This window comes from Lynx canadensis, chromosome B4 (assembly GCF_007474595.2).
Source record: "Lynx canadensis isolate LIC74 chromosome B4, mLynCan4.pri.v2, whole genome shotgun sequence".
Lineage (NCBI taxonomy): Eukaryota > Metazoa > Chordata > Mammalia > Carnivora > Felidae > Lynx > Lynx canadensis.
This window is the reverse complement of record NC_044309.1, coordinates 93,235,418-93,250,775: the sequence shown is the minus strand read 5'-3', so window position 1 is coordinate 93,250,775 and position 15,358 is coordinate 93,235,418. Positions and strand designations below refer to the sequence as shown.

Sequence of the window (15,358 nt, the reverse complement as noted above, 5' to 3'; positions counted from 1 at the left end):
AATTAACCCTTTTTAGATTTAAGAGTTTCTTCAGAGAGTTTATTTTTAAGAGTTTTCTGTTTAACACATCTGAAAAGAATGCATATATGAAGAATTGAGATATGAGAAAACATTGGTTCAACATTAAGGAATCTACAAGAATTAGGATTTGGGGAAGGTAGAAGAGATTACCTAAAATAAACATTTTTTAAAATTCGGGATGCCTGGGTGGCTGAGTCGGTTGAGCGTCTCACTTCAGCTCAGGTCATGATCTCACGCTCGTGAGTTCAAGCCCCGCGTCGGGCTCTGTGCTGACAGCTCAGAGCCTGGAGCCTGCTTCAGCTTCTGTGTCTCCCCCTCTCTCTCTCTGCCCCTCTCCCACTCGCTCTGTCTCTCTCTCAAAAATAAATTTTAAAAAGCATTTTAAAAAATTAAATAAATTAATTAATTAATAATAAAAAATAAAAATTGGAAACTGCAGGAGCACCTGGGTGGCCCAGTCAGTTGAGTGTCTGACTCTTGATTTTGGCTCAGGTCATTATCCCAGGGTCATGGGATCAAGCCCTACATCAGGCTGTGCACTGAGCATGGAGCCTGCTTAAGAGTCTCATTCTCTGTCTCTCTCCCTCCCTCCTCTCTCCCCCCTCTCCTTCTGTCTCTCTCCCCCATTCTTGCTCCTCCCTCTGAAATAAAAAAAAAATTTTTTTAATTGGAAAGTGCAATCAAAATACACTGTTAGAATCCCTATTGACACTTCAGAGTCTTCATAAGACTTCCTCCATGATGTTTATGAAACTAGGGAGCCTCCATTTGCTGCTATATGTAGGATTCCTCAAATGTCAAACAGAAATAAGGGGACTCCTGATTGGCCTCCGTGTTTTAAACATTCTGCCCACTCCATCCCACCCCCAGCTTCTTAATGAAACAGGTCTCCATCTTCAGAACTTGAAGGGGGATATTGTGTGGCTACAGTATGGGTAACAAATGAATAAGCCTTCAGTAGATCATTCTTCAAAGAGGGCGGGAGTGGGAACGAGTCTGGACTAATCCATTCAAAACCACCTCCGTACCTTTCTTCCTTTGGCATTAGAACTATGCAACCCTGTACTTTGTGTGTTACACCAGTGAGCTATACCAGTTCATCTGTCAGACACACATGATCGCTTGCTATGTGCCAGACCCCGTTCCAAGTGCTTTTTGCGGGTTAGTTCATTTACTCCTAACAACCCCGTGAAGGTACAGTTACAAGCCTTATGTACACACAGGGAAACTCGGGCTCCGAGGAGCTAAATTGAGTACAGGGTCACACAAGAAGCAGAATGACAATTTGGACCCAGGTAATCTGGCTCCAGGTAGGCATAACCACTATGCTGATCCTGCCTGCAAATTGGCAATTTTGGCAAACGCAATGATCAGGAAAGAATTATACTCTGATGAACTCTTGTGAGGCGGAGCTGAGGAACCTGTGTCAGGAAGTGTCTGTGGTTATCCAGCCATCCTGGGAACCTCTTGTAAGCTGAAAATTAGCTGCCGTTCCAGCCCACCTGCACCCCAGACTGGCCCTTTGACTTCACTTACTGTGTGAGCTCTGTAGTTCCTGGCAAAGGTCAGCCCTGTGGTAAAAACCTGAGAAGAGTGCCCTCAGATACGAGACATGGTGTATCAGTTTAGGGAGAAGTTCTGTTTATGCTTCTTTCTGGAAAGCAGTGGTTCTCAATCTGGTTTGCATCTCACAATGAACTACTATATGGCCCTGAGAATGAATAATTTACATTGATAAATGACAGTATGTGCAAATCCACAATAGGGGACAGAGCCTGGAAGGAGGCACAAGGTGCTTCTAGAGTGCTGGTTACACAACTTTGTTCAGTTTATACAATCCAATTTTCTATGTGTATATTATATTTCAAGAAGGAGGTTATTTTTTTAAGGTGTGTATTATAGTCGGCTGAGGTACTGTGAAAAATGCAAACTCCTGAACTTTGGATTCCCATTCTGGGGCGGGGGTGGGGGCGTGGGGTGGGTGGTGGAGGGCCAAGAGTTTGCAGGTTTAAAAAAATTTGTTTTAATGTTTTTATTTATTTTTGACAGAGAGACAGAGTACAAGTTGGAGAGGGACAGAGAGAGAGGGAGACACAGAATCGGAAGCAGGCTCCAAGCTCTGAGCTGTCAGCACAGAGCCCAACGCGGGGCTTAAATTTATGGAAGGTGAGATCATGACCTGAGCAGAGGTCGGACACTTAACCAACTGAGCCACCCAAGTGCCCCCAAGAATTTGCAGTTTTAACAAAAACCCCAGATAAATTCTGCTGCAGGTAGTCTAGAGATATGCTTGTAAGAAACACAGCAATGCTACCCGACCTAGTCTAGTCTGCTCTTTATCTGCTTAACTCTGGCCATCAACAGGACTATATGAGAGGAGCAAAAGAATTACTTGGGAATGACTGAACTCACACCGTAGGATATATCACAAAAATGCAGAAACACTGTATAAAATGACTGCAACAAGATTTCTCTGAATCCCCCTCCTGCCTATATGAGAGGTGTTTATTTGTAAATATCCCTGCCTTTTAATGGAAAGAGGACAAACCAAAGTTTATCTCCATTAGGTAGAAGTCATCCATGTATGATTGTGTCACCATCCACATCCTCCACCCCGTCTTCCCCTTCTACCCAAATGCAAAAGCCATGGTTAAGACTGTCCCTCCCCAGGCTTCCCCCTGGCCTTTGTCACACCATTTCATGCCTACCTATGTGTGTGCTAAGTGGAGAGGGTGGCTTGAACGGTCCATCATCATCCATCTTTTTTTAAAATTTTTTCTTTTTTCAACGTTTATTTATTTTTGGGACAGAGAGAGACAGAGCATGAACGGGGGAGGGGCAGAGAGAGAAGGAGACACAGAATCGGAAACAGGCTCCAGGCTCTGAGCCATCAGCCCAGAGCCCGACGCGGGGCTCGAACTCACGGACCGCGAGATCGTGACCTGGCTGAAGTCAGATGCTTAACCGACTGCGCCACCCAGGCGCCCCCATCATCATCCATCTTTAAGAGTGCATTTAGCTTCCACAGGAGGCCTACATGCCACCGCCTGGGCCGCTGCCATGTCTCTCATGATCCCTGACTAGTTCCAGCACGTTTTGTGAGCACTCCACACCAATATTGGTGAATTGAGAGATGAGGATATCTCAACAGGAAAGTTGACATAGGAACAGGAAATAGCCTTTCCCATCACTGAGTTGAGGGTGTGGGGTGAAGATATGCTCCTGTGATGTTGAGGAAAGCAGATATCGATCTCCTCAGGAGGGCAGGAGAGCTCACTGAGGATGAGATGGAATGTGGGATCTCCATGATGTAGAATCCACACCAGTATAAGATCCCAGACTGGTTTTTGAACGTACAAAAGGATGAAAGATATAGCCGGGTCCTGGCCAATGGTCTGTACAACAAGCTTCATGAAGACCTGGACCCACTAAAGAAGATTTGGGCCCATGGAGTGCTGTGCCACTTCTGAGAATTTCATGTCTGAGGCCAGCATGCCAAGACCATAGGGCACCATAGCCACACCATGGGTGTGTCCAAGAAGAAAGAAATCTATAGGCCTTGTCTGTTAATAGTATATACACGTTGGGGCTCCTGGGTGGCTCAGTCGGTTGGGCATCCAACTTCGGCTTAGGTCGTGATCTCATGGTTCATGAGTTTGAGCCCCATGTCAGGCTCTGTTCTAACAGTTCTGAGCCTGGAACCTGCTTCAGGTTCTGTGTGTGTGTCTCTCTCTCTGCCCTCCCCCGTTCGTGCTTGCGTGTGCATGTGCTCTCGCTCTCAAAAATAAACATTAAAAAAAGTTTTTTTAAATAGTTTATACACTAAAAATAAAAACTAAAATACAAAGGGCATCTAATGCCGAGTAATGGTTGAGCATGTCTCGAGGTAGCACGCTGTTAGTAATTCTGTGGCTGAGCACTGCTGACTTGAGCAGTGAGAAAACCCTGGCAAATCTCATTGTCTGTCCTCCCTTAAGAATCTGCCTCATCTTTTTCAGCCCGACATTTGAGCATGGCAAAGTGACATAGGTGACGGCTTGAATACAGTCTCTGTCCACAAATTTCTCAGACTCAATTGAGGCGAATAGAGGCACGCTGTTAGAAAAGATTAAGGCTGGCCCCCAGGTGCTGCAAATGGGGAGTGCAGAGCCGTGATTTTCCCAGCAGATGTGAGATAAGCCACGGCTGCAGTGATCCATTGTGAGAAAGTGTCTAATATAGTCAAAAACTGTCTTTGGAATGGCTCCTTATAACTAGGCTTTCCATGACGGTTCCTGGGTCACAGCCCATGGAAATGTAGTTGCCTTTCGAGGGGCTTGACTTGCCTTCTGCATTTACGTGTATGAAATCGGTTCTAGATCTTTGAACCTGGCATCTGGCCCACTCTTTCCTGAGAATGGTTTGCCTGTGAGCAATGTGCTTGGTGACCAAGCTGCCTCCTAACCTTGTGAAATTGGCAGTGCATGAATTGTTAAATATTTTATAAACTGACAAAGATCAAGATAAGATGTGCTTAAATGGGTGAGTAAACTCAGGTACCTTATTAACAGCTGCATTTCCTCATGCTTCTCAGAAATGGGCATTTCACAACCAACATTTTAAGGTGGGAGCTGATCTGAGATGTAAGCTTAATTACACAGTTTGATAAAGCCAATGAGTTGGGCCTGGGAGATTTTCTGACCTTTAAATAAGTCCGTGGAGGTGGCCCCTGCAATCTTGGATCTACTCTGGCAGGCAGTTCAGAGCCTGAACACTCAGTGTTGCTCCTTCAGGGTACATTGGGTGAAAGCTGCAGTTACGAGTCCAGGATGGCATCACTAAAGCCCTGGTCTTCAGCGTAGAAAAGACTTAGGATTGGCCAGTTGTATACACAGCCAGAGAAACAGTTGGGAAACTTAGCAACTTCCAAAATAAATGCTGGCTTCTTTGTGTATATGTAGGCCTACTTTGCAGATAATGTTGACTTTGTTTTTTGAGGGGGAATGCAGGGAGGGTTTGAAACTTTTTTTTAATTCAAGTACAGTCGGCACACAATGTGACATTAGTGTCAGCTGTACAGGGTAGTGATTCAGCAGGTCTGTATGCTGTGCTCCCCACAAGAGTAGTTACCATCTGTCCCCGTACAGCGCTGTTATGACACCACTGACCGTTTGTCCTGTGCTGTGCCTTTCATCCCTGTGATTTATTCATTCCCTAACTGGAAGCCTGTACCTCCCACTTCCCTGCACCTATTGTGCCCATCCCCCACCATGGTGACCATCAGTTCTCTGTAGTTGCAGGTCTGTCTCTGCTTTTTGTTGGTTATTCACCTGTTTTGTTTTTTTAGATTACACACATAAGTGAAATCACACGGTATTTCTCTCTCTCCGTCTGATTTATTTCACTTAGCTTAATGCCCTCTAGGTCCATATATGTTGTCACAAATGGCAAGGTCTCATTTTTTCTTACGGCTAAGTAATGTGTGTGTGTGTGTGTGTGTGCGCGCGCGCGCGCGCGCATGCCCGTGTGTGTGTATATCACAGCTTCTTTATGCATTTTATCTATCACTGAATGCTTGGGTTGTTTCCATATCTTAACTATTGTAAATAGTGCTCCAGTAAACATAGGGATGCATATATCTTTTTGAATTAGTATATTTCCTTTTGGTGAATACCCCAGATAGCATTGATTTTTGAGTGGTAAGTAGTTTCTCAAAGCTCTTGCAGACACAAAAGAAAATAAACACATCATATTCCAGAGAGCATCTCTCATTGATGAGTCTGACGGAATGTCAGTATCGGAGAAGTAACTTAAGAGTCGCTTTTTTGGGTGTGTGATGTGTGTGCAGTATGTGGTGTGTGTGTGGTGCATATGTATTGTGTGTGCTGTACTGTTGGTGCAAGTTGATGTGTGTGTCTCGTGTGGCGAGGGTCTGGTGTACTTGTGGTTTTGTGTGGCATAGGTGTTCTGTGTGTTTGTGGTCTGTGTGGTGTATATGGAGTATGTGTGTGATATCGGTCTTCTGTGTATCGTGTATGTTCTGTGTGTGACGATCTTTGTGTGGTATATGTGTTGTCTATAAGCTGGTCAAATATGAGAGGTATGTGGTTGTTGTGTTTATTGTGTCTCCACGTGTGGTATGAGTGTCATGTATGTGGTGCATGTGTGTTGTGTGTTTGTGGTACGTTTTGTGTGTGTGCTGTATGTCTAAGGGGTATTTGTAAGGTGTGTATGCTATGCCAGTGCACACACCGCATACACGAAATACCTACCACATGACATCACATATACACTGCACATTCACATACACCACACACAAAACATACACTACAGTGACCACATATACACCATGCAGCTGACACATACAACTGCAATCACTCATACACCAACCACTCATATAAACACACACACCACACATACAACACAACACACATACAGCATATAACACATGTACATCACACAACATATACAACACAAAAACCACACCTGTACCAAACACACCCCACACTCACCAACCTAAACCCTACACACTGCATAGCACATATGCACTATTCATACATACCACACACACACACAGTTTCCTTTCGTGGGGTGGGGAGAGGGATGCGGAAGATGAAGCTTTCGTTTGCTTTAGGAGTGAGATGCCTGATGGCTGTAGGAGTTAGATGCCTCAAGTTCTTGTCTGAAGAAAGGTAAATATCTACTGCATCTAAGATGGTGACAGAAAGTTCTGTTTTGTATTGGAAGAGTCATGTGGAAGAGAGAGTAGTCGTATAGTGAAACAAACAAAAAACCAGTTCAGATCCAAGCCATCTGAGCTGTTCCCTCACCTGTAAAATGAGAATACCTGCCTTCCCTACCTCATGGGGTTTCTGCTGCAGATTAAATATGATGATGTGTATGAAAACACTTAGGAAATTATGTAAAATATTAGTATTTTAAGCAGATAGGATTTCTTAAAAATTTGAGTTATTCCTCAGACTCTATGATTGACGTCATTTAAATATGCTATTTCCTTTGTAATCCTAATAATCAAATTCTCTGTGAAACCCTGGAAAAGCCCAGAAATTCCTATGCAGGCAGCCCACTCTAGAACACCTCTCAGAGGGACCATTGTGAGAGTGTCTGCTGAAAACACCATTGCAGATTGCTTTGTAAGCTTGAGAAGTGTGTTCACAGTTTCTGAAGGTGGGCTGTGGCACTGATGTGAGTGGGCAACCGGCTCATTCTTTTTAAGTAAATGTTTATATTTGTATTGACTTTGTAACAAGGACAGCAAACTTAAGCTACTTTGTTAGAGACGTTAATTAGCAGCAGCTAAGGATGCCTGGTTGGGATCAGTCTGTAGAATGTGTGGCTCCCGATCTTGAGGTCGTTAGTTAGAGCCCCACATTGAGTGTAGAGATTACTTAAAATAAAATCTTAAAACAAAAGTTAGCACCAGCTTATGGTTCTAGGTACCACCCAGAACCGTAGTGTTAAAGTATTGCTCATATTCTTCTTGGCTATGTGAGAAATGAAAGACAAATATAAATAAATCTCACATTTACTACTTCTTTGAAAGCACTTGAGTGATTATTATGTAGTTTCTCAAGTTTGTTGACAACAAATAAACGCTGTGATAGTTTTGTTAAAGGATAAATTGAAAGGATCCGTGAAAGCCACAAACGTATGTATGGTCCTGCACTGAGGTCCATTGGGTAAAGTAGGGCCTCTCGAGTCTGTGTTGGGCTGGGTGACAGGCCCTTTTTTCTCAGACTCTGCTTCTCAGTGGCCACTGCCCTTGTCCCTGCCAACCCTCCCCTTCCTCTTCCTTAAGAGTCTTGCTGCTGTGTTCTAACTGAAGCCTGGAGGGGAATGGTGATCCAATGGAGGCCGAGAGAACAATTCCAATCTTTCACATTCCTTTTTTCCCCTGATCCAAAGTCCAATCTTGAGGAAGAGATGGGACTCAGGATTGAGCTGCCCAACACCCAAGCTTTACTGATTCCTTATTTTTATCCTGTGTTAGTCACTTGGCCTTTGCCGGCTAAATGACTTGATGATCAGAAGGCTCAAAGGTCATATAAATCATACGATTTAAAAATATTTTTGTGGCCTTTTTTTTCTGGTTGTCGTAAAAATGAAAAAATGTCCTTTAGTTAACGTTCACATTGACATCAAGATGATTTTTCTTTCTCACTACCTGCAGAGATGTAATAAGCTAATAGGCCTTGATTCGAGACAGTTTATATGGTAATTTCTTAACTCCTTTTGTAGGATTGTTCTGTGTTTTTTCTGAGAAGAGGCAGTCTGTGAATTTCTTACCTCCAGGCCTCCGTTGCCTTCCTTATGGCCTCACCTTTTGGGTGAACGGCTCTGACCTTTCTTGATCCTATGTGTCTCACTTTTATAAGCTGCAGAAGCCAGTGGAGCAGGCCATGGATTTTTTTGTTTTTTGTTTTTACTTTTACCTTTTTGAAACCTCTCCTCTCCCCAGCTTTTCATTTTGAAATTTTTCAGACCTACAGAAAATAAATACTCACACAGTCTTCATGCAGAACCCCCAGTTGTTAATATTTTGCCACATTTGCTTTGTCTCTCTCCTGAGCTTTATCTGTAGATTTTGCTGAACTATTAGAAATAGTCAGTAGCTTGCCACATCATCCCTAAATACTTGAGCATGCATCACCTAAAAATGAATTCTTCCCGCCTTACCACAGCACACCATTATTAAACTCAGAAAAATAATACTCAGTGAATAATATATTCCATTTTCAAGTTTTCCAATCATTCCAAGAATGCCTTTTATAATTTATGTTCTCTTAGAATCCAGTCAAGGCTCACACATTGGATTATAGTATTATATCTCTTTAGTGTCATAATCTGGGACAGACCCCCTGCCTTTTGTTGACATTTTGAACGCATTTTGAACCAGTTTTATGTCATTGACTGATTCCTTAATGAACCAATTCCTTATCTACAAGCTCTTGGGTTATGCCCTTTCAGTGATGAGAGTGGAAATCAACATGGTTTCCAGCCTCATTAGCCTGGAGATAGTTAAAATCCATGTGATGGCTTCAGTCACGTTGGTAATAAGCCATGTAAGAAAATGTGAAAGACTTGTTTATGATTAACAGTTCAGCAGGATTAGCTGAGGTGACTGGTTTCCTGCCCTGCCCTCTGGCCATGTGGGCTTACAGCTTCCAGGCTCACCACCACCCTCAGGCATCTCATCCTGGGAATTCTGAGTGAGATTCAGGGCTTGGACTTAAAATAAACTCATTGGATGTCTGGTGATATGAATGTTTTGTGACACTTTTTGCTAATAGATTTTGAAGGACATGTTTTCTCAAGATAGCACCTTCTACTTTCTGAATCCATACTTCTAATTTTTTTTTTAACTTAAGTATGTATTGGTCTATCTGAGCTGATCTGATCTGCAGATCTTCTGGAACATACATTTCTGCTGACTCTTGGCACAAGGTCTCCATCCATGTGTTATGGACACTTTATATTTCAAATTTTTCTTTAATTGTTCTAATGCTGCGTCGTCTGCTAGAGCCTATAGTTTGTCATGAGCCAATTCTGTGCACCCAAGGCCCTCAAGCAGATGTGTGTTTACCATGTTTCTGGCACTATTTGTAAAGCTTGTGGGGATTAAATGAGATAGCCCCATGAAGTGTGAGTACCCTTAATCCTGTAACCAGGATGACAAAACTGATGCACTCAGAGAGATTAGGCAACTTGCTCCATACCACACGGCTAGTAAGTGGCAGAGTGGGGGGCTAAACCCTGCAATTTGATTCTAGAATCTGTGTCAATACATAATGCTGCTGCAGGGATACTGCCTATCTTTTAAGAAATCCCAGATGCTGTTTTGAGGCAGATGGTGTAGCACTGAAATACTGGTTTTGATGTCTTTACTGAAGTATTTATTTGTGAGATTTAAATTTTTTTAATGTTTATTTATTTTTGAGAGAGAGAATATGCAAGCAGGGCAGGGGCAGAGAGAGAGGGCCACAGAGGATCCGAAACAGGGTCTACATTGACAGCCTGATGCAGGGCTCGAACTCATGAGCCGTGAGATCATGACCTGTGCTGAAGTCAGGCGCTTAACCCACTGCGCTAATCTCACAAACAGGGGCCCCTGGGTGGCTCAGTTGATTGTCCGACTTCAGCTCAGGTCATGATCTAATGGCTTGTGAGTTCAAGCCCCGTGTCTGGCTCTGTGCTGACGGCTGGGAGCCTGGAGCCTGCTTCAGATCTGTGTCTCCCTCTCTCTCTGGCCCTCCCCTGCTCACACTCAGTTTCTCTCTCTCTCAAAAATAAATAAGCATTAAAAAATAAAGATAATCTCAGAACAGTGTTACTAGTGAGAAGTCCACCTTTGTTAATCCCGCAAATCCATCAGATGTCCTAGTTTTTGGTCGAGTCCTTGAGGGACCCCATCCCATGTTGGCAACTTCAGGGCTTTTCTTGCTGTCAGGAGCTCCACATCCTTCTGTCTGGACTCTGGCCCGCTTGACTTTCAAATGAAAGAAAGACTTTTAGGGCACAATCTCAGGGAGCGGGCTGATGGAAAGAAATGGTTCTGTCCTCCAAAGTAGTTTATGAGGAAACTAGTAAGTCAGTTGCCCTTATTCCTTGCCACTAAAAGATGAGTTCTTATGGTAACGATAAATAGGCAATAAAGTTAAGCCAGCCCTCAGCCAACTGTCTTTTTCTGGGCCAAATGCATGTGAATTGACCTCATCATAAATCACAACTCTCTGACACCTACAGGAAACTCGTAAGAAATAAAAGCAGCTGGGGAGAAAGAACTGGAACATCAATACTGAACGAGAGAATGCCCCTGACAGACCATGAAAGAGAACTCTCAAATGGATAATAAATAAATATATAGTGGTAGCTGTAATTATTTCATCTTTTAAAATAAGATTTTAAAAATCTCTTTAAGTACTTGTTTGCATTTTAAGGTAATACTCAACTTGGTTACTATGATTGCTGAACTCTTCAAAAGGATGATCTGATTATGTTTGACTATTCTCCCAAGGGACCAAAAAGGGAAGTTCTCAGCTTTTTATAGTATGAGGCCTCTAGAGGTTTTCACTTGGGGGATTTAAAAACAAGTTTCCTGTCTCTATATGAAAAAAAAAAAAAAAAAGACTAGAAAGCTCATAGGGAGATGATGGTGGTTGGGAATGATGGCTAGTTCTTAAAACTCAATTTTGTAAAACTTCTTATCATTTACAGCTTAAAAATAAAAACATTTAAAAGAAGGGGAACAGATTCATCAGCCTCTGACCTGGGAATAGAATGGGAAGACCAGAGAAGGTAGCCTTGTCAGAGGAGAAAGGCAGAGGAATTTCCTCCGATCTTGTTGGGGTTGCTGGTTAGTGATTAATGAGACCAGCCTCACTGCTTCTCTTAGAGTCGTGACTACTGTTGAAATCAAAAAAGAAGAAAAGAGAACTTATCCCAACTTGACACATCTTCAAATATTTCCTTTCCTTTTTTTAATTAACAAAGGGTCTCTGAGCAATCAGAAGAATCCTTGATTTAGAAATTGAAATCCCCAACCTGCCCCCCCCCCCCCAAATTTGCCTGTTCAGGAAGAAATAAAATGGAACCAAACATCTACATTCCCAGGAATCATTTCAAAACATTAGTACCGTGCATGGAGACAAATGTGTAAGCAAATGAAATCCCATCTCCCCATAATGTTGGAAGAGTCTAACTCAAAGCCAGATACTGGGTTTGGATTTCTGCGTTCTCACGTAGCAATACTCCAAGAAGGTCCATCTACTCTAGATTAGCCATCTAGAAAATCAGATCCTTTGCAGACCCTACCCAAATGGTAGACTAGCTGACTTTTCCATAATACTGGAAAACAGTTGCATCTAGTCTCTGGATCAAGGGTGACCCCAGCTCCAACTGGACTTCCTGAGCTGTTAATTTATCCAGTCATCCATGCATTCAACAATCATATATTGATCATATACTATGTATGGTCCACACACTATGATGGATTCTGCAAGCACAAAGATACACAGTCCGTTGCTTGTAGGAAAACCTGTGGTTTCAACAGTGTTAGGAGAGGGGCTGCAGAAGTACTATGAATGCTCAAAGGGGAGAGTAACTGAGGCTGGTAAGGGATGGGACCAACGGAGAAGGGAAAGAAAGGTGTCGGAATGAAGAGGCTTTTGGTTGAGCCTTAAAAAGGCCAGTAGAAGTTGGCCACTTTGATCAGGTAAACAGAGGACTAACCATGCATTGAAGGTGCTGAGGCAGATAGTTTGGAACTACACACCATTAAGAATGGCTAGAGGGGCACTTGGGTGGCCCAGTTGGTTAAGCTTCCGACTTCAGCTCAGGTCATGATCTCACAGTTCGTGAGTTTGAGCCCGTGTCGGGCTCTATGCTGACAGCTCAGAGCCTGGAGGCTGCTTCCGATTCTGTGTCTCCCTCTCTCTCTCTCTGCCCCTCCCCTGCTCGAGTATGCTCGCTTGTGCTCCCTCTCTCTCTCTCTCTCTCTCAAAAATAAACATTAAAAAGAAAAAAAAATGGCTAGAGCCTGGTGTCTGGGATTATGGTGGGGGCTCAAGGCAGAAAGTGGACAGACCATGAGGTCTGGTGTGCCATGCTGAGGGCTTGGGTTCTATCTTGATGCCATGGCAAACTATTACAGGACAAGCAGTGGAGCCATGGGATTCGATTCACGTTTGCTTAACCCCCCAAATAATGGAAAGTTTATAAGACATTATGCTTATTTGGACTTTGTCTTTTATTTTTCTTTTTTAATTTTTTTTGAGAGAGAGAGCAACAGAGTGCAGGCTGGGGAGGGCAGAGAGAGCAATCTGCAGCAATCTCCAGTCTCTGAGCTATCAGCACAGAGCCCGACACGGGACTCGAACCCACGAACCGTGAGATCATGACCTGAGCCGAAGTTGGACACTTAACTGACTGAGCCACCCAGGTGCCCCTAGACTTTGTTTTTTCAAATGATGAAGGTGATGTCAGAAATAGAAAATCAGGGGTGCCTCGTTGGCTCAGTCAGTAGAGCATGCTACCCTTCATCTCTGGGTCCTGAGTTCAAGGACCACATTGGATGTAGAGATTACTTTTAAAAATAAAAAATAAAATATGACCTCCCAGAATATTTAAAAAAAAATGAAAGAAAAAATAGAAAATCAGTGTTTTTCAGGCCAGTATATAATCAGTTAGTGATGTACGGTTGTTTCAGCTAACTAAATGCCAGACTCAGTCTTGCATTTGGTACCTATTTACTGAATGAATAAATGGGAAAACTAAAGGCTAAAAAGCCTTTGTATAGGATCGTAGCTTTCACAGTGAAGCTGTACCTGATTTTTGTCAAGTTCATATGAGGATTTACAAAGGAGTCTGGTCGCCTCAGGAAGCACTCAGTCCATCAAGGCAGCAGTTGCTGGCTGTGGTGCCGGCTGCTGCCCTTGCCTGGTCTCCCAGCCGAGGGTGAGCAGAGCCTGTGCTGGCCGGTTCCTGGCTCCTGATGTCAGGTAGGCTTGTGTTCAGCGGGTTACCGGGCTACCACTTTGCCTATGCCTGTGTTTTAGTGCATCCTTAAAGGGCCTCCTCTGTTCACCTTGCTTAACACTGCCCCACTTCCCTTCCACACGACAAGTATTTAGGTCCTTTGTTGTCCATTTTTCTCGATTCACGTCCAGCTTGGCACTTCTAGAATTCACAGCATTATTTCAGTTCTGGAATCACGTCTGTCCACCTGTAAATGCTATTTGAGCTAGCAGTTATAATGAGATGATCCAGGGGGGAAATTCCAAGAGACAGGCTTTGCTAGTGATGTCTTACTATGGTATTATTTTTTATTACAATGTTTTCAGTGCATTTTAATAGTGATTTATTGGCTGTCCACTGTCGATCAATAGCTACCATGAATGTGTAGGATACCTTCTGTGCTATAAAAACAAAACTGTAGAACATGTTTAGTAGATAATTTGGATTGAGAAAATACACAGAAGAACAGTATTAACAGAGGTTTATGTATATTTTGTGCCATGTGAGTAGTGTTAAAGCAATATTTTTAGGGATGCCTGGGTGACTCGGTTGGTTAAATGTCCAACTCTTGGTTTTGACTCAGGTCATGATCTCACGGTTCCTGAGTTCAAGCCCTGCTTAGGATTCTCTCTCCCTCTCTCTCTGCCCCTCCCTTACTTGATCTCTCTCTCAAAATAGATAAAAATAAACTTAATTTAAAAAAAAAAACAACAAAGTTTTTAAACTTTCTTCACCTCTGGGTCAGCACCACAAAATCTTAGGGTTCTGGGAGCCCCTGTCTGGAAAAAAAACAAAACCACTGTTTTTCAGCACTAAGAATGATGAACATTCAGTAGAGGGAAATATCATTTCGGGTGGGTAGGTCACAGAGGGTATATCAGAGGAGAGGCTAAACTCTACTACAGAAATTTTTTAAACCCCAAATCTCAGTGGGTTATAACAGCAAAATAAAGGTTTGTATCTCACTCACATGTTTTTCAGCAATCAGTTGGGACTTGGTTCCCTGTTGTCTTCCCTCCAGGACCTAAGCTGAGAGCAGCGTCTATCAAAATATTGCCTGTCTTGTGATGGAGGGAAATGATCTAGCAAACCATTCCTTGGCTCTAACAGCTTTTTCCCAGAAATAACACGTGTCTTTTCTACTCACATTGCATTGGCCAGAACAAGTCATGTGACCACACCTGACTTCAACAAGGCACTGAATGTTGGGCCAACAGTAATACAGAGGCCTCTGCTAAAAAGTGACCTTAATACTGGTGGATTGCCATGATTTACCGTAGTAGACACAATAGAGGAGAAGAAGGATCTAACTGCTCAGTCAATGCTGACAGCATTGTTAAGAAAACAAAACTCTTCCATGTGAAACCCTTAGAAAACTAACTGAAAGGTAAAATTTTGTTTTGTTAACCTATAATTGAGCAGAATATTTTTCAGTGCCAAAGCATGTAGTGTCATTTTTGTAAAGTCTATTTATTTATTTTGAGAGAGAATGGGAGCATGAGGAGGGGAGGGGCAGAGATAGAGAATCCCAAGCAGGCTCCACGCTGTCAGTGCAGAGACTGACGTGGGGCTCAAACCCGTGAATGGTGAGATCATGACCTAAGCTGAAATCAGGGGTTGGACAGACACTTAATGGACTGAGCCTCCTAGGTGCTCCTTGTAGTGTCATTTTATAGAAATATTGTAAAGGGGAAATCAGGGTGGATCAAAGTAATCTGGGGAAACTTCTTAGGTTTTTGTGGAATGCATAGGATTTGTAAAGGCTGAAAATCCAGGGATACCATTTTAGGTCAAAGTTGACAGAAGTAAAGATGAGGCTGAGCCT

At 43.0% G+C, this 15,358-nt stretch overlaps 1 protein-coding gene and 1 pseudogene across 3 annotated transcripts in view; both read left to right on the top strand.

Moving 5' to 3' along the window:
• CPM (carboxypeptidase M) overlaps positions 1-15,358 on the top strand; it is an 80,974-nt gene that overhangs the window by 24,743 nt on the left and 40,873 nt on the right. The gene's annotated exons all lie outside the window — the stretch shown is intronic.
• Positions 3,082-4,176, top strand: LOC115518036 (annotated as a pseudogene).